At 38.3% G+C, this 25,070-nt stretch overlaps 1 pseudogene; it reads left to right on the top strand.

Annotated features, from left to right (window-relative positions):
- The first annotated feature begins 13,011 nt into the window (after nucleotides 1–13,011).
- Nucleotides 13,012–14,399, top strand: LOC113248822 (elongation factor 1-alpha 1-like; annotated as a pseudogene).
- The last annotated feature ends 10,671 nt before the right edge of the window (nucleotides 14,400–25,070 follow it).

Genomic DNA, 25,070 nt, shown 5'->3' with positions numbered 1-25,070 from the left:
CACTTGAACAGATAACCAGCAAAGAAATTGAATTGGTAATTAAAAAACTCCTGACAAACAAAAATCCAGAGCCAGATGGTTTCACAGGCAAATCGTACCAAACATTTAAAGAAGAGTTAATACCTATTCTTCTCAGACTATTTCAAAAAATAGAAAAGGAAGGGGACTTCCAAATTCATTCTACATGGCCAGCATTACCCTGATACCAAAACCAAAGACTCCACTAAAAATGAGAACTACAGGCCAATATCCCTGATAAACATGGATGCAAAAATTCTCAATAAAATACCAAAAACCTGAATCCAACAATACATTTAAGAAAATCACTCACCAGGGGCGCCTGGGTGGCACAGCGGTTAAGCGTCTGCCTTCGGCTCAGGGCGTGATCCCGGAGATCTGGGATCGAGCCCCACATCAGGCTCCTCTGCTATGAGCCTGCTTCTTCCTCTCCCACTCCCCCTGCTTGTGTTCCCTCTCTCACTGGCTGTCTCTATCTCTGTCAAATAAATAAATAAAATCTTTAAAAAAAAAAAAAAAGAAAATCACTCACCCCAATCAAGTGAGATTTATTCCTGGATTGCAACAGTGGTGTAACATTTGCAAATCAATCAATGCAATACATCACATTAATTAAAGAAAGGATAAGAACTATATATATAACTATATAATCGTTTCCATGGATGTAGAAAAAAATTTGACAAAATACAGCATCCTTTCTTTTTTTAAGATGTTCTCTTCTATGATTTTGATGGATTCCTAACTCACATTGAGGTCTTTCATCCCTTTAGAGTTTACCTTTGTGTATGGTGTAAGAGAATGGTCTAGTTTCTTTCTTCTGCAGGTGGCTGTCCAATTTTCTCAGCACCATTTATTGAAGAGACTGTCTTTTTTTCCATTGGATATTTTTTCCTGCTTTGTCGAAGATTAGTCGACCATAGAATTGAGGGTCTATATCTGGGGTCTCTATTCTGTTCCGTTGATCTATGTGTCTGTTTTTTGTGGCAGTACCATGCTGTCTTGATGATTACAGCTTTGTAATATAGCTTGAAGTCAGACATTGTGATGCTCCCAGCTTTGGTTTTCTTTTTCAACATTACCCTGGCTATTCGGGGTCTTTTCTGGTTTCGTACAAATTTTAGGATTGTTTGTTCCAGCTGTGTGAAAAATGTCAGTGGTATTTTGATAGGGATTGCATTGAATATGTAGATTGCTCTGGGCAGCATAGACATTTTAACAATGTTTATTCTTCCAATCCATGAGCATGGAATGTTTTTCCATCTCTTTGTGTCTTCCTCAATTTCAGTTTCTTACACCATACACAAAAGTAAATTCAAAATGGATCAAAGAATTAAATGTGTGACCTGAAACCATCAAAATCCTAGAGGAAGACAGAGGCAGTAACCTGTTTGACATTGGCCATAGGTTCTTCTTTCTAGATATGTCTCTTGAGGCAAGGGAAACACAAGCAAAAATAAACTATTGGGATTTCATCAAAATAAAAACTTCTGCACAGCAAAGGAAACAATCAACAAATCTAAAAGGCAACCTATGGAATAGCAGAAGATATTCGCAAATGACACATCTGCTAAATGGTTAGTATCCAAACTATATAAAGAACTTATAATACTCAACACCCAAAAACAAATAATCCAGTTTGAAAATGGACAGAAGATAAGAAAAGACATTTTTCCAAAGAATACATAACAGATGACCAACAGACATAGGAAAAGAGGCTCAACATCACTCATCATCAGGGAAATACAAATCAAAACTACAGTGAGATATCACGTCAAACCTGTTAGAATGGCTAAAATCAACATCACAAGAAACAACACTGTTGGTGAGGACGTGGAGAAAGGGGAGCCTTCTTGCACTGTTGGTGGGAATGCAGATGTGTGCAGCCACTGTGGCAGACAGTGTGGAGGTTCCTCAGAAAACTAAAAATAGAACTACCCTTGATCCTGCAATTGCAATATTATGTATTTACCCAAAGAATACAAAAATACTAATTCAAAGGGATACCTACACCCTGATGATTACAGCAGCATTTTCTATAATAGTCATGTTTTGGGAACAGTCCAAACGTCCATCAACTGATGAATGAATAACGAAGATGTGGTATACACACACACACACACACACGCACACACACTGGACTATGACTCAGCCATAAAAATGAATGAAATCTTGCCATTTGCAGCGATGTGGATGGAGCTAGGGAGTATTATACTAAGCAAAATAGAGAAAGACAAATACCACATGATTTCATTCACATGTGGAATTCAAGAAACAAAACAAATGAACAAAGGCAAAAAAAAAAAGAAGAAGAGAGGGAGGCAACCAAGAGACAGACTTTTTTTAAAGAAGATTTGTTTATTTATTTGAGAGAGAGAGAGTGGGGTGGGGAAGGGGCAGAGGGAGAGGAGAGAATCTCAAGCAAACGTCCCACTGAGTGTGGAGCCCATCATGGGGCTCAATCTCACAACCCTGAGATCATGACCTGAACTGAAATCAAGAGTCAGACCTTAACAGACTGAGCCACCCAGGTGCTCCCAGACTTCTAACTATAGAGAAACAACTGGTGTTTACCAGAGGGAAGGTGGGTGGTGGGATGGGTGAAATCGGTAATGGGGATTAAAGATTAAAATTGATGATGGTGCACTTGTGATGAGCACCAGGTCTTGTATGGAATTGTTGAATCACTGCATTATGCACCTGAAACTAATAGTACATTGTATGTTAAGTAACTGGAATTTAAATAAAAACTTGAAATAAAAAATAATTTGGTAGGCAAATAGAAAAAAATACTACAAAGCTGTGGTAATCACAATAGTATGGTCCTGGCACAAAAATAAACACAAAAATCAATAGAACAGAATAGAGAGCTCAGAAATAAGCTCACAGTTACACAAAGAAGGCAAGAATATACAGCGAGAAAGGATAGTCTCCAACAAATGGTGATGGGAATACTGAACAGCTACATGCAAAATAATGAAACTGGACCATTTTCTAATATCATACAGAAAAGTAAACTCAAAATGGGTTAAACATCTAAATGTGAGATCTGAAACCATAAAAATCCTAGAAGAGAACACACTTTATATTTAATGTGTGTTTCTTTTAGATAGCATAATATTGGTTCTTGTTTTTTTCTTGAATTCTTGTGGGTTTAGTCTATTAACATCAGTTGTTAGTAATAGTTTTATTTAAATATACCATCTTTCTATCTCTTTCCTGTTTATTGTATTTTTTCTTTTTTTCTGCCTTTGGTTTTAGTCATGCCTTTTGTACTGTTCCATTTCATGTCTTAAATTGAATTATTTATTCCTCTTTTAAAAACTGAGAGGTTACTCCAGGGTTTATGATACACACTGTTAAATAAACTGAGCCCATGCTTAAATCATATACCACTTGCATATAGTGAAAGGATTTTATAAAATTCTTCATTCTCATCCTTCCAACATTGCTGTCATACATTTCACTTTTATATATGTTATAAACACGCAGTACGTTACTATTTTTGCTTTAAACAATTATTTTATGCTGCAGCTCATACAAAGAAAATATTATACATTATATGCATTTATTCCATTTCTGATGCTCTTAATTTCCTTGTGTAGATCAAATTTACAGACCTGTATTATTTTCTTTCTGCCCTAATAACTTTCTTAATATTTCTTGTAGGGTAAATCTGTGGACAATGGATTTCAGCAAATTTTTTTTTGTCCGAGAATGTTATTTCTTTTTCAATTTTGAAAAATATTTGGTGAGATATAGAATTATTGGTTGAATTTTTTCCCCAATATTTATAGATGTCACTCCAATGTCTCCTTGCTTGCATAGTGTATTAGTTTCCTAGGGCTACTGCAACAAAGTACCACTAACTAGGTGGCTTTAAACAACAGAAATTTATTCTCTCAGTGTTCTGAAAGTTAGAAGTCCAGAATCAAGGTGTCAGTAAAGCCATACTTATTCTGAGACTTTGGATAGGATCCTTTCTTGCTTCTTGTGTTACTTGGCTTGCAGCTGCATCACTGCAATCTCTGGCTTTCTTGTCACATGGTATTCTCCCAGTGAGTCCTTGTTTTTTCTTCTTATAAAGGATACTAGCTCAGTAGGAGAAGAAAGGGATAAAGAAAGGGGGGGTAATCAGAAGGGGGAATGAGAGATTATGGGCTCTGGGAAACAAAATGAAGGCTTCAGAGGGGAAGGAGGTGGGGGAATGGGATAGGCTGGTGATGGGTAGTAAGGAGGGTACGTATTGCATGGTGCACTGGGTGTTGTACGCAACTAATGAATCATCGAACTTTACATCAAAAACCAGGGATGTACCATATGGTGAATAACATAATATAATAAAAATATTATTATGAAAAAAAGAAAATGAAAGTATAAATAAATAAATAAATATTGTAAGAAACACTCATTAAAAAAAATAAAGGATACTAGCCATGTTGGATTAGGGCTTACCCTAATTGAGTATGACCTCACGTTAACTTGATTACATCTGTAAAGACTCCGTTTCTGAATAAGGTCACATTCATTCACAGCTACTAGGGTTTAGGACTTCATCATATTTGAGGGGAGGACACAATAAAACCACAACAGAGTTTGTGATGAGAATTTATTCTAACTCTTACTCTTCTTCCTTTGTAGGAAATGCGTGCGTTTTCTCTGTTGCCTTCAAGGTTTTCTCTTTCTTTTACAGGAGCTTCAATATTACATGTCTAACTCTGTGTGTACATGTGTGTGCGGGTGGGTGCGTGGGTGTGGTACTTATCCTATTTGGTGTTCTCTGAACTTCTTCGATATGTGGTATGATGTCTATTACTAATTTTGGAGAAATATCATCTATTATTTCTTTTTTTAAAAAAAGACTTTATTTATTTATTAGAGAGAGAGCAGCATGAGCAGAGGGGAGGGACAGAGGGAAAGGGAGAAGCAGACTCCCCGCTGAGCAGGGAGTCCAACACAGGGCTCAATCCCAGGACCCCGGGATCATGACCTGAGCTGAAGGCGGATGTTTGACTGAGCCACTCAGGCACCCCTATTATTTCTTTAACTATTTCCCCTGCCCCATTCTCTCTTCTTCTCCAGTTACATGTGTTACAGCATTTGATGTCCTGCATCTCTTAGATGCCCTATTGTCTTTTTATTTTCACTCATTTTTTTTTTGCGTAAAAATTTGGTCTATTCCTATACTTCTATTTTTGAGTTTATTGATTCATTCCTTAGCTATGGAAATATACTGGCAAGCCTTTCAAAGGTATTCTTCATATTTGTTACTGTATTTTTATTTCTGTGATTTCCTTGGGTTCTTACAGTTTCCATCTCTTTGCTAAAATAACTATCTTCCCTTACATGTTACCAACTTTTTCTTAGTACCTTTAATATATTATTCATAGTTATTTTAAGTTCCTTATCTGATAGTTTCATCATCTGTGTCATATCTGAGTCTGGTTTTGATGATTGATTTGTCTCTACAGATTGTGATTTTTTAAAAACTTTTGACCCCTTTTGCCCATTGTTTTATTTTAACTTTTGGCATCCTTTGTAAATTGTTTTGAAAGCCTGACGTATTATTTAAGGTACTAGATATGAGGGAAATAGGCCTCTAGTGTGCAGATTTGTGTTAAGATAGCCAGGAATTGTACTATATTTGAAGCTTTTTTTTCATTACTTGGTTACCAGTGTTGAAATTTATACCTTGCTCTGGATAGTAGAGGCTTGAAATTCCTCTGGTGGTATTGTTTTGTCTCTCATACCGGCTCTTGTTGTTCTCTTTATCTGGCTTTCAAGAAAGAATCTGTCTCTTCTAGCTCTCCCGGCTGTACTTTGCTATTGTTACTGAATGCTTTTTACTGTGGTGATAGAGTATGGGGAATCAGTGTGTGTGCGGGGGGGGGGGGGCATTATGTGATGTCCTTATTATGTCTCAGTCTTTGGGGAGCACAGTGAGTCTGTCTTTCAGTGATGTTACCTTTATAGGTTTTTCTGTCACTCATGAAAGGCTAGAGTTTTCATCATCCTTGTTTCGTCCCCCCAGCTAAAGCAGCTGTTTACCAAAATTCTCTGTCTATAGGTTGAGGATTTTCTCCCTACAGATTAAGACTTTTCTTTTCTTTTTTACCTAGTGACATTGTGGACCTGGATCTGGGCAGAGTTCCATTTCTCCAGCTGCATTAGTATATCACTAGTGTCTCTAGGTGATATACTGCTCTTTCAATTAAAATTTTGTTCTATGGGGCACCTGGGTGGCTCAGTTGGTTAAGTGTCTGCCTTCGGCTCAGGTCATGATCCTAGAGTCCTGGGATTGAGCCCTGCATCAGGCTCCTTGCTCAGCAGAGGGCCTGCTTCTCCCTCTCCCACTCTCCCTGCTTGTGCACTCGCTCTCTCTCTTGCTCTCTCTCTCTCACTCTCTGTCTCTCTGTTTCAAATAAATAAATAAAATCTTGGGCGCCTGGGTGGCTCAGTATGTTAAGTGTTTGCCTTAGGCTCAGGTCATGAGTCCCATGTCAGGCTCCCTGCTCAGCAGGAAGTTTGCTTCTCCCTCCCCCTGCTCTTGCTCTCTCTCTCTCCCTCTCAAATGAATAAATAAATAAATAAATAAATAAATAAATAATAAGATTTTTAAAAAAAAATTTGTTCTGTAAAGTGAAAGAGTCTTGGCAGATTTCCCAGTGATTTGCTCTTCCCTTGTCCTAATCAACACCATAAAGGTGGGAGGTAATTTCTTTAGGTTCTTCTTAATCTTCGTTTTCAGAGCTTGGTGGAGTTCCTCCAAAAGTTTGCAAAAGTGTGGGGAAATCTTTTGCTCAGGTCATTGTACCTCACTGAAAGTAACTGTCTCTCTCCAAATTCAGCATGGCTGTTAGTTCTGTAAATTTAGTTCTCTGTTGGAACCAGTCGTTAATATATTGTTTATCAAGCTGTTTTTCTATATCTTTCCATCTTTGAGCTTAAACTGGAAGTCCAGACTTCATTTTTGAAGGGTACTCATGACTCATGGTGAGTACAGAATATTGGTTTAATGATTTTTTTCATTTAATACATTAAAGATGTCACTCAGTTATCTTTCTGTTTGAGAATTCTGCTATAAACTTTATCTTATTCTTTTGGGCAACGTGTATTTTTTCTATGGCTGCTTTCAAGGTTTTCTTTGGTTTTCAGCCGTTTAAATATCATATGCCTCTGTGTGTGTGTGTGTGTGTGTGTGTGTGTGTGTGTGTGTTGGTATTTATCTTGCTTGGTATTCTCTAAACTTCCTGGTTCTATGGCTTGTTGTCTCTCATTCATTTTGGTTAATTCATGACCATTATTTTTTCAAGTATTAAGTCTGGCCTGCTCTTTCTTTCTTTTCATTATGGAACTTCGATTACATCTGTTACACTGTTAGCTATTGTCCCACAGCTCTTGAATGTTCTTTTTTTTTTTTTTACTGTATTTTTCTCTTTGTATTTGAATTTGGATAATTTCTATTGACCTATCTTCAAATTCAGATTTTTCATAGCTGTTTTGAGAATATTGATGAGCCTGTTGAAGGCATTGTTCATTTCTGTTGGCGTTTCTTTTATTTCTAGAATTTTGTTTGATTCTTTCTTACAGCTTTATCTCTCTTCTTAAATTACCTATCTGATCTTGCATGTTCTCTACCTCTTCCAGTAGAGCCTTTAACATTAGTTATAATTGTTTTAAATTTTCTGCCTGGTATTTCCAACACCTGCGTCATATCTGAGTCTAGTTTTAGTGATTACTTTGTCTTTTCAGACTGCGTTTTTCTTGCCTCTCTTTATGCCTTGTAGTTTTTTGTTGCAAGCTGGACATGTTCTATAGGATAGCAGATACTGAGATAAATATTTTTATGCTTGGATATGAGCCAGTACTCCCTCTTCTAGGACTTTACTGCGGAGGTGTGTTTTAATGTAGTCTGGAACTGCACTGCAGCTGAAATTTGTTGTTGCTATGGTTACCAAAATTGAAGATTACTGTTGCTTTGGTTACCAGATTAAAGGGGAATTTTTTTTTGTTATTGTTGCTATGGGTACCAGAACCTTAATATTCTTCCAGCAATTTATTTTCTCTCTCACCACTTGTGCTTCTCCCCAGAGTGAATCTGTCTCTTGTGGTTTTACCAGCTGTATTCCACTGTTATACTTACTGTATACTTGTTAGGTTTGTGTAAGGAATAAGCATGACGAATGTACTTGATCTTTTGATTTAGTCTCAGTGTTAGGCAGGCACTGTATACCTGGGTCTTAAAGATGTGGATTTCACAAGCTTTCTTCCCCCTCGTCCAGATACAATGATGGGGCTTAACAAGAATTCCTTTCCCTCCTCCAGGGGAAAAGCTTTATTTTTCCCCCTGTTACCTTACCCTATGTACAGTGGCTTTCCACCAGTGTCCTCAAATTAATGTTGTGATGCCCCCTCCTCTTTTATATTGAGGCTTTTCTCACTTGAGAGATAGGGGAGATGGGTCTGGGCAGAGTTTTGGTGGTGAGGGTTGTGACCTGTTCCAGCTGCAATGGAATTTCATCAGTGCTCTCAGGATACAGGTTTTGATGAATTTTCCCTTAAAGATCATTTTTTTTCTGTAATATAGACAGAGGAGATGGGTCCAGGTGGATTTGGTAGTGGTTGTTGTTTCCTTCCCCTCAGACAGCATCAAAGAGGAAATTTCTCTGATTACTTGCTAATTCTCCCTGCGAAAGCGTGGTGGGGTCTTTTGAGAAAAAACCTGCCAAGAGTGTGGGAAACCTTTGTGCCTGTGGCCCCCGTTAATTCACGTTCTTCAGCTTGTCCATGCTAGGCCTTTAGCGATTTATTAAATTATTTCTAATTTAATCTTCCTGCCACCTTATATGGTATCTGGTGGCACATGTCCCAAGTAAGCAGACACCAAAATAGTGTTTATACCTGAGGGTTCCATTCTGTGTCAAAATTTTGAGTTGGATTTTTGCTCTGTTTTCTGAGGAGTTTAGAAAATTAATTTGCAGTCCATCCAGCTTTTTTCTTACCATAATGATGGTAAAAATATTCTCTCCTGCTTTCTACCTTTTGAAATGAAAGCAGAAGTCAATGAATAAACAAATTTCATATCAAAATTTGGGTATAACAGATAAATTGTTAGTTTGACATTTGAATAAACATGTGAGACATTTGTTTTTGGCTAGTGTCTAAATGAGATTTTGAGACAATAGAATGAGAAAATGTGAAATCTGATAATGAACATTTGTTATAGTTTTAGATGATACACACCCATTCTGGTGTCACCATTGCCCATCCAATGTCACACATTCATTCACAGATCACTGGTGAATATTCATATAGTGCACACATATACACAAATTCACACAGTCAGATATAAAACCCCCATCAATCAACCCTTCCCCTCTACCATACACTCATGGTCAAACACAAACTCCTCTCTCTCAAAGCTGCTGCTCTCCTATTTTCCAGCTTAGTGAAAGGCATCAGCACCTTCCAGTCACCCAAACCACAAGGCAGTCTGGAGTCAACCTTGGATTTCCCACATACACCCTCACCAAGACTTTTCTGGCCAACCTCAACTGTGTGTCTGTAGTCCCTTCCCTCCTTAACAACCCAATGGCCACTGCCTTATTTTAGTGTCCCCTGGACCACTAGAACAGCATTCTCAATGACATCATCTGTCCTACAAAAAAAATGGTCTTTATGAAGCACAAAAATCTGGCCACATCACTACTCTGACTAATTACCATTTATTAATGACTTCCCATTGCCCCTTAGGATAAAGTCCACATTTTTTTTAGTTTGGCCTTTAAAGGCCTTTTGAACTGACTTCTGAATGTCTCCTCTTCTGTGTGTCTAGGTATCTCTCCTCTTATGGATAAGGCAGTATTATTAACCAGTGACTCTGTTTTAGTTGCCTTTGTTTCCTCAATGACTGGAAACAGGCTTGAGATATGGAAGGCCATCAATAGATTCACTAACACATCATACATAATATATTTCAGATATTACTATATCGATTTAATTTTAATATATACATAAACATATTTTAAAATATACCCTCAAACACGACAGAAACATAATCAGATCACTCTCTGTCTCTCAATCAGAAATTTGTGAGACCTGGGATGCAGCAAAGGCTGTCATAAGAGGGAAGTATATAGCAATACAGGCCTACCTCAAGAGTAGGAAAAGACTCAAATACACAACCTAGTCATACACCTAATGGAGCTAGAAAAGGAACAGCAAATAAAGCCTAAAGCCAGCAGGAGAGAAATAATAAATTAGAGCAGAAATAAATGATATAGAAAAAACAAACAAAGAACAGTAGAAAGAGTATGACTGATAAACCAATAGCATGACTGATGAAGTAAAAAGGAGAATAGAGAAAGCATACATTACAATATCAAGAATGAATGAGATGACAACATTCAAGGCATAGATATTTAAAAGGTTGCTGGTAATAATGAATCATGGAACACTACATCAAAAACTAAGGATGTACTATATGGTGACTAACATAACATAATAAAAAATTAAAAAAATAAAAACTAAAATAAAAAATAAAAGGTTGCTGGTGTAAAATTGTTATGGGCAACTTTACACTAACAAATTTGAGGATTTACATAAAAAGAAAAATTCCTTGAGAGAAACAACTTACCAAATCTGACAGAAGAAATAGAAAAATATGATTGATCTTAAAATTATTGTTAAAAATGTAGGGTATTAAAAACCATTCCACAAAGAAAAATTCGAGCATAGATAGCTCAATCAATGAATCCTTCCAAACACTTGGAAAAGAAATGGCACCAATTTTATGGCTGCATAATACTCCACTGTGTGTGTGTGTGTTTGTGTATGTTGCTTCCACATGTTGACTATTGTAAATAATGTTACAGCAAACCATGTTGACTCTCATAAATAATGTTGCAATAAACATAGGGGTGCATATATATTGCAAATTAGTGGGTTTTTTTCTTTGGGTAATATCCAGTAGTGGATCATACGGTATTTCTGCTTTAAATTTTTTGAGGGAACTTGAGACTGTTATCCACAGTGGCTGTGACAATTTACACTCCCACCAACAGCCCATGAGCATTCCGTTTCCTCCACATCCTCACCAACACTTGTTATTTCTTGCAGTTTGGATTTTAGCCATTCTGACAGGTGTGAGGTGGTATCTTGTGGTTTTGATTTGCATTTCCTGATGATTAGTGATGTTGAGCATCACTGTGTTCTACAGTACCTTAACACTATGTTAAAACTAATGTAGCACTGAGTGTTAACTATACTCAAAAAGAGAGAGAGAGAGAGAGAGAGAGAGAAGTGGCACCAATTATAAATAAAGTCTTTGATAGAGTAGAAAAGTACCCTCTCAAACTACTTTAACTCTCTAGCAAATATCTTGACCCAAGTTGGGACACAGACCTTACAAAAAGGAGAATTACAAAATATCAACAAATAGAATCCCGCAATATATTTAAAAGATAGTCCCCGGTGATTAAGACACAATTAAGCAAGGGAAGGGTGACTTAATACTGGAAAATCTATCAGTGTAATTCCACACATTAATAAAAGAGAGTTAAGTTATATTGACGATCTCAAAGGATAAAGAACAAAATAATTTTACAAAACTAATTATTTATTGAAAAATTCTTAGAAAATTAGTGAACAGAGAAACAGTCCTGAACCTGATAAATACTATCCATAAAACATGTAGTAAATGTCAACACTGGTGAATTATTTAATGCATTCTACCTGGAATTGACAAAGGGACAATTAGACAAGAAAAATGATACGGATTGGAAAAGATGAAATAGAAATGTTATTATTCACACATAAGTGTTACTAAACACACAGAAAATCCAAAAGAATTTACAAATTAGTAGAATTAATAAGTGAATCTAGCAAGGTTGCAGGATGCAAGAGTGATATATAACAACAAATTATTTTTCTGCAAACAAAAACAAACAAACAAAAGGAAAGGACACAGTAAAGGCAACATCACTTACAATAACATGCAAAGTAAAATATCTAGGAATCAATTCAAGGAAAGAAATGCAAGACACAAAACATTATTTAGAGAAATTAAAGGAAATCTAAATAAATACCATGCTCCCGGATTGGAAATCTCAATGATGTAAGATGTAAATACTGCCCAAATTGCTCCATAGCGACAATGTAATACAAATTTTAAAACACAGCAGGTTTTTCAGGGAAAGACTGAGAGCTTTCCCCCTACGGTCAGGAACAAGACAAGGATGTCCATCTCACCATTGTTACTTATAGTACTGGAAGTCCTAGCAATCAGAGCACAAAAAGAAATAAAAGACATCCAAATCAACAAAAAGAAATAAAAGGCATCCAAATCAGCAAGGAAGAAGTCAAACTTTCACTATTTGCAGACAACATGATACCCTATGTAGAAAACCCAAAAGACTCCACCAAAAAATTACTAGAACTGATATACAAATTCACAATGTCAAGGATATTAAATCAATGTACAGAAATCTGTTGTGTTTCTATACACCAATAATGAAACAGCAGAAAGATAAATCAAGGAATTGATCCCATGTACAATTGCGGCAAAAAAAAAAAAAAACATAAGATGCCTAGGCATAAACCTAAGCAAAGAGGTAAAAGATCTGTACTCTGAAAACTGTGGGACTCTTATGAAAGAAATTGAAAGGACACAAAGAAATGGAAAAATGTTCCATGCTCACGGATTGGAAGAACAAACGTTGTTAAAATGTCTATGCTACCTAAGGCAATCTACACATTCAAAGCAACCCCTATCAAAATACCACCAGCATTTTTCACAGAGCTCGAACAAACAATCCTAAAATTTGTATGGAACCACAAAAGACCCCGAAGAGGCAAAGCAATCTTGAAAAAGAGAAGCAAAGCGGCAGGCATCAAAATGCCTGACTTCAAGCTATATTAAAAAGCTGTAGCTTTTTTGCAACGTGTTTGCCGCCAGAACACAGATGTTGTGAAAATCACCACTAAACCTAAACCAAAATGGGAAAGGAAAAGACTCACATCAACATCGTCATTGTGGGACATGTAGATTTGGGCAAGTCTACCACTACTGGTCATCTGACCTACAAATGTGGTGAGATTGACCAAAGAACTATTGAAAAATTGGAGAAGGAGGCTGCTGAGATGGGAAAGGGCCCCTTCAAGTATGCCTGGGTCTTGGGTAAACCGAAAGCTGAATGTGAATGTGGTATCACCATCGATATCTCCCTGTGGAAATTCGTGACCATCATTGATGACCCAGGGCACAGAGACGTTATCAAAAATGTGATCACAGGCACATCTCGGGCTGACTGTGCTGTCCTGATTGCTGCTGCTGGTGTTGGTGAATTTGAAGCAGGTATCTCCAAGAATGGGCAGACCCATGAGCATGCCTTTCTGGCTTACACACTGGGTGTAAAACAACTAATTGTTCGTGTTAACAAAATGGATTCCGCTGAGCCACCCTACAGTGGAAGAGATACAAGGAAATTGTTAAGGAAGTCGGCACCTACATTAAGAAAATTGGCTACAACCCCGACACAGTAGCATTTGTGCCACTTGCTGGTTGGAATGGTGACAAGTGCTAACATGCCTCGGTTCGAGGATGGAAATTCACCCATAAAGATGGGAACGCCAGTGGAACCACACTGCTTGAAGCTCTGGATTGCATTCTGCCACCAACTCGTCCTACTGACAAGCCCTTGCGTCTGCCCCTCCAGGATGTCTACAAGATTGGTGGTATTGGTGCTGTCTCTGTGGGCTGAGTGGAGACTGGTGTTCTTAAACCTGGCATGGTGGTCACCTTTGCTCCAGTCAATGTTACAACCAAGGTAAAGTCTGCTGAAATGCACCATGAAGCTTTGAGTGAGGCTCTTGCTGGGGACAATGTGGGCTTCAGTGTCAGGAACATATCTGTCAAAGATGTTCGTCATGGCAATGTGGCTGGTGACAGCAAAAATGACCCACTGATGGAAGCAGCTGGCTTCAGGGCTCGGGTGATTATCCCGAACCATCCAGGCCAAATCAGTGCTGGATATGCACCTGTGCTGGATTGTCACACAGCTCACATTGCTTGCAAGTTTGCTGAGCTGAGGGAGAAGATAGATCGTCGTTCTGGAAAAAAGCTGGGAGATGGTCCCAGGTTCTTGAAATCTGGTGATCTTGTCATCGTTGATATGGTTCCTGGCAAGCCTATGTGTGTTGAGAGCTTCTCTGACTATCCTCCTCTGGGCCGTTCTGCTGTTCGTGACATGAGACAGACGGTTGCTGTGGGTGTCATCAAAGCAGTGGACGAGAAGGCAGCTGGAGCTGGCAAGGTCATCAAGTCTGCCCAGAAAGCTCAGAAGGCTAAATGAATATCGTCCCCAATACCTGCCACCCCAGTCTTAATCAGCGGTGGAAGAACAGTCTCAGAACTGTTTGTGTCAATTGGCCGTTTAACTTTAATAGTAAGAGGCTGGCTAATGATAACAATGCATCGTAAAACCTTCAGGAGGAAAGGAAAATGTTTTGTGCACCATTTGTTTTTTCGTGTGTGTGCAGTTTTAAGTTATTAGTTTTTAAAATCAGTACTTTTTAATGGAAACAACTTGACCAAAAATCTGTCACAGAATTTTGAGCCCCATTAAAACATAAGCTTAACGAGGAAAAAAAAGGCTGTAGTCATCAAGACAGTATGGTACTGACACAAAAATAGGCACACAGATCAGTGGAATGGAATAGAACACCCAGAAATGGACCCACAACTGTATGGTCAACTAATATCTGACAAAGCAGGAAAGCATATCCAAGGAAAACAAAGACAGTCTCGTCCACAAATGGTGTTGGGAAAACTGGGCAGCAACATGCAGAAGAATGAAACGGATCCCTTTCTTTACTCCATATGCAAAAATAACTTCAAAATGGAGTAAAGACCTAAATATGAGACAGGAAACTATCAAAATCCTAGAGGAGAACATAGGCAGTAACCTCTTAAGCATCAGCCGTAGCAGCTTCTTATTAGATATGTCTACTGAGGCAAGGAAAACAAAAGGTAAAACAAGCCATTGGAACTACATCAAAATAAAAACTTTTGCACACCGAAGGAAACAATCAACAAAGCTAAAAGGCAACCTGGGGTGCCTGGGTGGCTCAGCCGGTTAAGCATCTGACTCTTGATTTCAGCTCAGATCATGATCTCAGGGTCTTGAGATTGAGCCCCACATCAGGCTCCACACTCAGTGAGGAGTCTGCTCAAGATTTTCTCTCTCCTTCTGCCCCTCACCCCGCTCTCTCTCTCTCTCTCTCTGTGAAATAATCTTAAAAAAAAAACCCTGAAAGACAACCTATTGAATGGAGAAGATATTTCCAAATGATATATCTGATAAAGGGTTAATATAAAAAATCTATAAAGAACTTATCAAACTCCAACCCCCCAAAATAAATAATGTGGTTAAGAGATGTGCAGAAGATATGAACAGACATTTCTCCAAAGAAGACATCCAGATGGCCAACAGACACATGAAAAGATGCTCAACATCACCGATCACCAGGGAAATGTCAATCAAAACTACAATGAGATATCACCTCACACCTCACATCTGTCAGAATCACTGAAATCAACAACACAAAAAACAACAGGTGTTGGTGAGGATGTGGAGAAAGTGGAACCCTCTTGCACTGTTGGTGGGAATGCAAACTTGTGCGGCCACTGTGGAAGACAGTGGAGGTTCTTCAGAAAGTTAAAAAATAGAACTACCCTGTGATCCAGCAATCACACTACTGGGTGTTTACTCAAATAATACAAAAACACTAATTCAAAGGGATATATGCACCCCTATGTTTATAGCAGCATTATTTACAATAGCCAAATTGTGGAAGCAGCACAAGTATCTATCGATAGATTAATGGATAAAGAAGATGTGGTATATATACACAATGGAATATTATTCAGCCATAAAAAAGAAAGAAATCTTGCCATTTGCAATGGCATGGATGGAGCTGGAGAGTATAATGCTAAGTGAAATAAGTCATTCAGAGATAGACAAATACCATATGATTTCACTCATATGTGGAATTTAAGAAACGACAACAACAAAAGAGTAAAGGAAAGAGAGAGGGAGAGAGAGAAGCCAAGAAACAGATTCTTTTTTTTTTTAAGATTTTATTTATTTATTCGACAGGATAGAGACAGCCAGCGAGAGAGGGAACACAAGCAGGGGGAGTGGGAGAGGAAGAAGCAGGCTCATAGCAGAGGAGCCTGATGTGGGGCTCGATCCCATAACGCCGGGATCACTCCCTGAGCCGAAGGCAGACGCTTAACCGCTGTGCCACCCAGGTGCCCCAAGAAACAGATTCTTAACTACAGAGAACAAACTGATGGTTACCAGAAAGGAGGTGGTGGGGTGGGATGGGTGAAATAGGTGATGGAGATTAAGGAGTGCACTTGCTGTGATGAGCACTGGGTAATGTATGGAATTGTTGAATCACTATGTTGTACACCTGAAACTAATATAACACTATATATTAACTATACTGGAATTAAAATTTAATTTAATTTAATTACATTTAAGAAAACACAGCAAGATTTTTGGAAATTGACAAGTTCATTCTAAAATGTATATGGAAATGTAAATGGAGAGAAAGAGACAATTATTCTTGAAGAAGAAAAGCAGACCTGAAGAACTCTATTCTAAGAAGAGTTAGTAGAAAGTTATAATGAAGACATTGTATTATTGGTGCAAGGATAAACAGACAGATGGAATAGACTAAGGAGTCCAGAAACACGCATGCACATACGTGGTGACTGATGATGCAAATGCCTTTGCAGTTAGGTGGGGAAAAGATGGTCTTTTTAATAACTCGTGCAGTATCAACTGTATATCTCTACAGGGGAAAAAAAAAAGAATATTCTCCCATCTTCACAAAATGTGAAACAATCCATTGGAGATGTGTTTCACATCTAAAAAAGAAATGTAAAATAATAAAACTTTTAGAATAAAATACAGGCAGGCAGCTGGTGTGGCTTGCTGAAGCCAGCATGGGCAATAAGGACCTTGTTCTCTAAATATTGAGGTTCTGGGTTCTGATTGTTGATCACAGCTTTTCATGGCTGAGGTTCTGGCAGCTTCTCAGGAAGTTAAACACAGAACTACCATGTGACCTATCAATTCCACTTGTAGGTATATATCCAGAAAATTTGAGAGCAAGGACTCAAACAGAAATTTGTATACCCATGTTCATAGCAGCATTATTGACAGTAGCCAGCAGGTGTAAACAGCCATGTGTCCATCAACTGATGAATGGGTAAACAAAATGTGGTATACGCATGCAATGGAATATTATTCAGATACTAAAAAATGAAATTTTGACATATGCCTCAACATGGACGGACCTTGAAAACATTATGCGAACTAAAATAAGCCAGACACAGTAAAACAAATACTCTATTTGTGTTTCTACCATATAATGAATTCCACTTACATGAGTTACCTAGAATAGGCAAATTCGTACAGGCAAAAAGTAGAATAGAGATTGCTAGGGGCCGGTGGGAGGAAGAAATGGGGAGTTATTCTTTAATAGGTACAGAGTTTATGTTGGGGATGATGACAAACTTTTTAGGTACAGTTAGTGGTGATGGTGATAGGTACATTGTGAATGTATTTAATACCATGAATTCTGCACTTATGAATGGTTAAAATGATAACTATTATGTTGTATACATTTTACCACACAACATTTTTTTAATGTCATGATCATTTTGGAGATTTCTTTGTTACTATTTAATAAAGCTGAGTGTAGGCAATGTCCTATGACCTAGCTGTTCAGCTCCTAGGTAACTACACAAATTCACATATATAAGTACAATTTTCACTAAAGTATGTACAATATTGTTCATATAACAAAATACATACTATCCCGGACAAAAAACTACTCAAATGTTTATAACAAGTAAAATTAATGAATGAATTATACACATTCACGTGCTAGAATACAACGTAACAATTAAATGATTGGAATAACTACCAGACCCAAGAACATGGATAAAACACAGGAAAATTATGTTGAGTGAAAAGAAACTAAATACAAAAGACTCTATACCATATGATTCCGTTTACACAAATTTAAAGTCAGAGATGAGGATTGTGGTTACTTTGCGGATGAGGGATGGAGGTAACTGGCAAGGGGCCCAAGAGGGCCTTGTAGGGAGCTACATGATATTCTACATTTCAAATTGAGTGGGGATTTAGTAGGCGTGGTGTGTTCACTTTGTGAAATTTCATGGAGCAACACAATTATGGTTTGTATAATTTTTGTAATTTATACTTTAATAAATAAGTATATTTGAAAAAAAAGGGAGATGGGGGGGTTTGTTGTGGTAGAAAGTGCAAGGGAACTATCCTCTTTGTATGTTGTCTTTCAAGGCAGGGATTTTCCTGAGCCCAACAAAATTTAAATGAGCCATGAAAATAATAAAGGTCTCAAATACATAATGTTACTGAGAATCTGTTTTATTAACTTTGGAGGAATCTTCCAGAAACATATATCTCAAAACCAAGATTCATGTCTTTCTTGTTCCCTTTCTCTTTATTTTAGCATACCGATAAAACAGAATTTAGTATATTTTTGTCTTGAATGGCATGTGTGGTATAAGCCAATTTTTGTGACATTCATTTCTTTCAAGTTATCCCTCTTTCTTGCTTTCCACCTACCAACCTAACCTTTTATTTCATAGGTGAATGATAAGGTATCTGAAGTGATTTTGAGCCAGTGTTAGAACTAGATAATTTTGGATGTTAAAATTGGTATAATTTATTGTTTTGCATTTATTTTTCCTCATAGTCCTTGATTTCTTTTATTGACAATCAACTTATTATAATAAAAACATGAAATCACAGTCCTATATTTTTAAATTTATATATACCTCACCCTCTTACATTGTGTAAATGTAGCCACATGTTGTTAATTAAACCATGTGTTCGATTTATACCCACCACTGAAAACTTTAAAATCCTCAGCATCTGTATGCTAGATTTTGTTGCTTTTTTTCCAGTTAGTTAACATACATTGTAATATTAGTTTCAAGGGTAATTTTCTGTGTGTGAATTCACATTTGTTTTTCTCAATAGACCCACATATTTTTGGTTTCCAGAATTCTTCTTCCTTGACCTTGGAGTAATCTTCCAGAAACTAATATCTCTTCGGGTAAAGAAATCATTAACCAATGATTCACCTCTTTCTTGTTACCTGCCCTTTATTTTATCACAGTCTAATAAAATAAAACCTAATACTTTTTATTTGAATAGCAGGTGTGTTAGAAGCTGATCGTTATAAAAATCATTTCTGTAAATTTATCTACCTTTCTTGCTATCCACCTGCTAACCTATATCAGTTAATCTCACAAGTGAAAACATAGATGTTTGTATGCAATGATTTTGAACCAGTAATTCTGAACATTGCAATTTGATATAATTTATTGTATCCACCTTCATATTTTCTTGTAGTGCTTGATTTTTTAAAATAATCGACATGTTATAATAAATGTGTAAAATAAATATCCTGTTTTTTAATTTACATACCTCACCGTGTTATATTGTATAAATAGAGTTGTATGCTGTCAACCAAAGCAAGTGACTGATTTCCACCATGATTAAAAGTTTTAAAATCATCAGCAATTACATGGTAGATTTTTTTTAATGATTTTATCTATTTTAGTTGACAGAGATAGAGACAGCCAGCGAGAGAGGGAACACAAGCAAGGGGAGTGGGAGAGGAAGAACCAGGCTCCTGGTGGATCAGGGAGCCCGACGTGGGGCTCGATCCCAGGACCCTGGGATCACGCCCTGGGTTGAAGGCAGACGCTTAACGACTGAGCCACCCAGGCGCCCCTACATGCTAGATTTTATTATTTCTTCATTTTCTAATGAAAATTCACTTTTGTGAATTCATATTTGTTTTCTTCAACAGGCCCACATTTTAACAGTTTCCAGAACTGATAACGTTTGAGGTTGTAACAGCAAAACCAGCTTTTACACGTGACCTCCTTGTTCTACGACCAAATCAGTTTCTATCCATGGTTCTAGCTCACAGGGAATGGGGTCAGGCTTCTCTTTCCACTCCTCAGTCCAGGGAAAGGCCCTGATCTCAAGCCCTTTCCTCTCTCCTCCCTCAGAGGGAAGACTCATGTGATGGGCCAGATTCTGGAGCACTGAGCGCAGTACCACTGCACACTGCAAGGTGACACCCACGCAGGTAGGACACACCTGTGTTCTCTCTTACAATACTAAGTGGTAAGCTGAGCCAGTGCCTGCCTGTGAAGGCTGGATGCTGCCACATCACTCTCTCTTCCTTTCTTCTCACTGGAGATTTGGGGCTGAGTCCTCATCCTTGCACATTAGGGGTCAATGGTGGTAAGATGCAGAAGGAGTCAAAGGAATTCTGCTTCATTCTTGAGCCCACGCCTGTGCTTCAACCCAACTGGACCGGAAGGCTCTAAATGGAGGGGTACGGGGAACTGTATTTCAGTAAACAAAATTCCAAGCCCTTGTGTCTGTGCCTCATTTAGAGAAAGCCCCGGGAGAGGGCAGAGTGGCAGTGTCAGGTAGGAGGAAGATGTTGTTTTGTCCTCTGGACAAATACTACTCCCATACTGTCAGATTCTTACTGATAACTCCACACTTTCACCTGCCTCTCATCCTACTGCAGATGGGAAACACACATACCCAAATGTCATAACCCACAATGGAATGTCATGTGTACCCTTTCGAATAGACATGGCCTCAGCTGTTGCTGTAATCTCATCCAGAGACCAGCACTTGGTGTTTGCAGGCATGGTTGGCAGACTCAACCCATGAGAAGATAAGGTTAAGGCCCCCTGAATTTTCAGTAGTTCCCCCACACCTGCTTTTCCACCAGGGGCTCGTGCACTAATGTCTGGTACCATGAAATCAGTGTTCTTAATCTTAAACTGGTCCCACGTAAGCAGGTTGTCCTCATTTAGGCCTCATTTTATCTCTCAGCACTTTGTCCCTGACATTCAGACTGTCCAAACTGGCAACACATCCCATGGTTGAATTACTGGCTTCTGATATTTTTCAGATAAATTGGCCACTTCAGGTCATATTTAGTAACTACTCCCACATATGTAAATAATTATCCATTTTTTTGCACACAATGTTATTTTATGTACCTCACATTTTACAGTTATCTGCAACTGGACAACACATATCCCTACTGCCTTTCTGAGAAATGCCCTTTGACTACCATTAAGTTGTATATTTTTAATACTTTGCACATTTCTTAATGTACCTAGCCAATAATGGCCCTCCTCACTGCCTCCCCCCCAAAAGAAGGATCTGATGATAAAAGGGATCCAAGAATAACTTTTTCTTGATGACCACTCTCTGAATAAGCCTCACGAGTATGTTAGTTAATCTGCTTCTCGGTTAGGCCTGTGTTAGCTGCCCCAGGGCTGCCGTTTACCATTGGAAAGCCAATGCTTCACTCTCATAAGCTCTCATCATGTTTGCTTTCCTTGTCCTCCCCCAATAAAATCCACTGTGAGGACACACACACACACACACACACACACACACACACACACCCCGCATGCACCATTACTCAAAAGTACCCAAAATGGGATCATTGTAAATTTTTACCTCCCCCATGTCTCAGGAGATGGGAGGGGAAGATCTAATGGCAAAACTAAGATCAGGATGTTAGGGTAGTTTCATATTGGCGTGTAAATGCTACAATGTGGCCGTTTGTTTTCATTGAGTCTCCTTAGTCTAACACCAGCTGCAAAAACGTGCTTGGGATCAAGTGATCATGTTTACAAACCTTTTCACGGCTTTGGGATGTTAAATTCTCTATTCCAGTTTAGAAGTTCGACATAATGAATTCCCGATACCAGCAGCAGGGTAACTTCCATCTGGAATTCCTTGTGTTGTCCCCGAGAGGATTCAATTCCTTCCCAGTGCCCCACGACGGGGAATTCTCCATGACATATTTCATGAAAGACTTGATAAAATATTTCCTTTTTTTTCTTTCTACAGATATAATGCATACATCAGTCGATTACCTTCACAGAATGTGCTTCCCACGTAGCCACCTGAATGCAGCTGGCTTCAGAATGAGGAGTGTGTTCTTGTTCGTGTTTCTTCCCTGTAGCCTTATCACTGGTGAGATGCCAGCTACCAGCTTTTCACCAAAAGCAATGAGTGAGGCAGGACCTTTGTTGTCTTGGTTTTCACAAACAGCTCTAATTTTTTCATGGCCAATGTTGAGAGATGATAGTGATAGAAAGAAAAAGGGCAACTTCTGGAATTCATTATTTTGATCACCACCCAGTAAGGTGTGTCACTGGGGAGAGGTGCGCCTTAACTTTCTTCCTGTCCCTGGCTTTCTGCTTGTCATCCTGCAGTCCTACTTCCTGTCCCTCTCCCCCTACCTCTCCCTTGTCTCCCGTGAGTCCTCCCTCTCTCTTTGCCGCTACTTCTCTCTCCCTCCTTCCTAAGTCTTTTCAGTCCTCCAACTGGTTTTTCTGCTTACACTCTCCTTCTCCCTTCCATCCTTTCCCCCATAGTCCATATCTGGGTACCTTTCATCCCTTTGCTCTCCCTCCCATATCCCTGTCTGTTTCCCCACTGTCAGGGCCACATGGAGCCACACCTGCAGGAAGACCGTGAAAATATACATTCATATACCAATCCCTCTACCGATTCTTCCATCCTTTCCATTCAGTTTTCCAATTCATTCATTTATTCATTTATTTCTCCCACAGACATAGTCGAGAGTCTGTTATGTAACAGGCATTGGAATAGGCCCTCAGGACATACAGTGGAGAACAAAACACACAATGGCAACTTTCGCCATGGGACTTGGGCCAGAATGGGGAGACAGATGTTTCAGAAAGGATCTCTCTAACAAATATATACTTTTATGACAAATACTGAAATGGAGGAAGTTTTCAGGGTAGTAAGAGAAAGGAAAAGAGGATGAGTAATTTAAATTGGGGATAAAGCGGTTGGTGGCCAGAAAAGGCCTTCATGAAAAAGTGATATATAAGTTGAGACCTCAAAAATAAGCATGAGGTAGACAGATGAACAGGAGAGGAAAATGGGTTACCGCTTCAAGGGTCCCCAGGAGCAGCACTCTAAAGTTCCTAGGGCAGTCACAAGAATGATTCTCACAGGCCTAAGAGAAGGTCAGAATAGTTCAAGCAAAGGGACAGTGGGGATACTTTAGGGTCAGAGTTTGACAAAATCTTATTTCCAGCTCATATCACTATTCTCGTGATTCTTTCAGGCCAGGCCCCTCACTTGTCATTCATTTATTTGATACTCTTTGTTTGCATCTTCCACTCCCACTCTATGCCTCTGACAGAGACAAGCAATTCTAATGTGTTTAAATGTATTGTTTTCTTTATGCAACTGAAAAATGCATGCAGTGAGACATGCATTCTTGGTGTACATGGTATTTGATATTTATATTTTATAAATTTGTAAAATTTGTGATATATATCCTCATCCTCTTTTTTTTTCCACAGCTGTATTGAGTTAAAACAGACACACTGCAGACCCAACAGTAAAGTGCACACTCTGCGCACGCCTGGGTGGCTCAGTCAGTTGAGCGCCCGACTCTCGGTTTTGGCGCAGGTGGCGATCTCATGGATCAGGGTATTGAGCCCCGCGTTGGGCTCCGCACTCAGCAGGGGGTCTGCTTGAAGATTCTCTCTCTGTACCCCTTCCCTTTCTCTGGGGTACACATTCCCTCCCTCCCTCTCTCTGTAAAATAAATATAAAAAGTAAAGTGCACCATCTGATGAATTTTGATATATGTACTTGTGAACCAATCATCATAGTCAAGATAATGAATATATATCTATGTATCTATGTATCTATATCTATATCTCTCAACAACAAAAACTATCCTTGTGTGCCTTTGAAATCCATCCTGCTCTCCTCATGCCCTCATCACCAGGCAACCATTGAACTGATCTCTTTCACTATAGATTAGTGTTCCTTTTCTAGTATTAATAAGTGTAATTATACCACCTGTGTTCTTTTTGGGGGATGGGGGTTGTTCTGGCTTCTTTCAAGTACTATATTTTCAGATTTATTCATGTTGCTGTATGCATCAATAGTTCATTCCTTTTTAACAGTTTATGACATTGTATGGATATACCACAATTAGATCATGCCCCTGTTAATGGACACTTGGTTTGTCTCCACGGTTTTGTCTATTACAAATAAAATTGCAAGGAACATTCATAAATACACTTTTTGTAGAAATACGTTTTCCTTTTTTCTGTGTACACCTTGGAGTGGAATGGCTGGGTTGTATGAGACATGTATATTTAACCAGATAACTATTTTCCAAAGCGTTTGCATCATTTTACATTTCCACCATCAGTGTATGAGTATTCTTGTTGCTCCATATCATTGCTACCATTTGTTATGGTCAGCCATTTTATTTTAGTCATGTTAGGGGGTCCACACAGGTTTTAATTGTGGTTTCAGTCTGCATTTCCCTAATAATAAATGATGGTGAGCATATTTTCATGCGTCTCCTTGCCATCTGTATTACTTCTTTATTGAGGTTGTCTGTTGAAATATTTTGTCCATGTTTTTAGTTTTTTTAGTTGGGTATTTATTTTCCTATGATTGAACTGTAAGAGTTCTTTGTGTACTTGAAAATTGTCCTGTGTTGGATATATTTTTTCTCTATGCCCTTCATCCCAGCCTGCGACTTTCCCTTTCATTTTCAAAACAGTGACACTTGACGACCAATTTTTTTTTTTAAATTTTGGTGAGGTCAAATTTACTAATTTTTTTTCTTGTATAGTTTGTGTTTTAGCCATCCTATTTTGAAAAACTTTACCCAAATCAAGCACACTAGGATGGTCATAATTTCCTATGTTTCCTAGTAGAAATTTTAGAATTTCAACTCACATTTAGGTTTTCCATCCATTTCAAGTTTGTTTTTGCCTATGGTGTCAAGTAAGAGTAGAGGTCCTTTTCTTTCTTTCTTTCTCTTTCTTTCTTTCTTTCTTTCTTTCTTTCTTTCTTTCTTTTTCTCTC

This window comes from Ursus arctos, chromosome X (assembly GCF_023065955.2).
Source record: "Ursus arctos isolate Adak ecotype North America chromosome X, UrsArc2.0, whole genome shotgun sequence".
In the NCBI taxonomy this organism is placed as follows: Eukaryota; Metazoa; Chordata; class Mammalia; order Carnivora; family Ursidae; genus Ursus; species Ursus arctos.
Note: the sequence above shows the minus strand (reverse complement) of the source record. Positions and strands in the feature narration are given on the sequence as shown.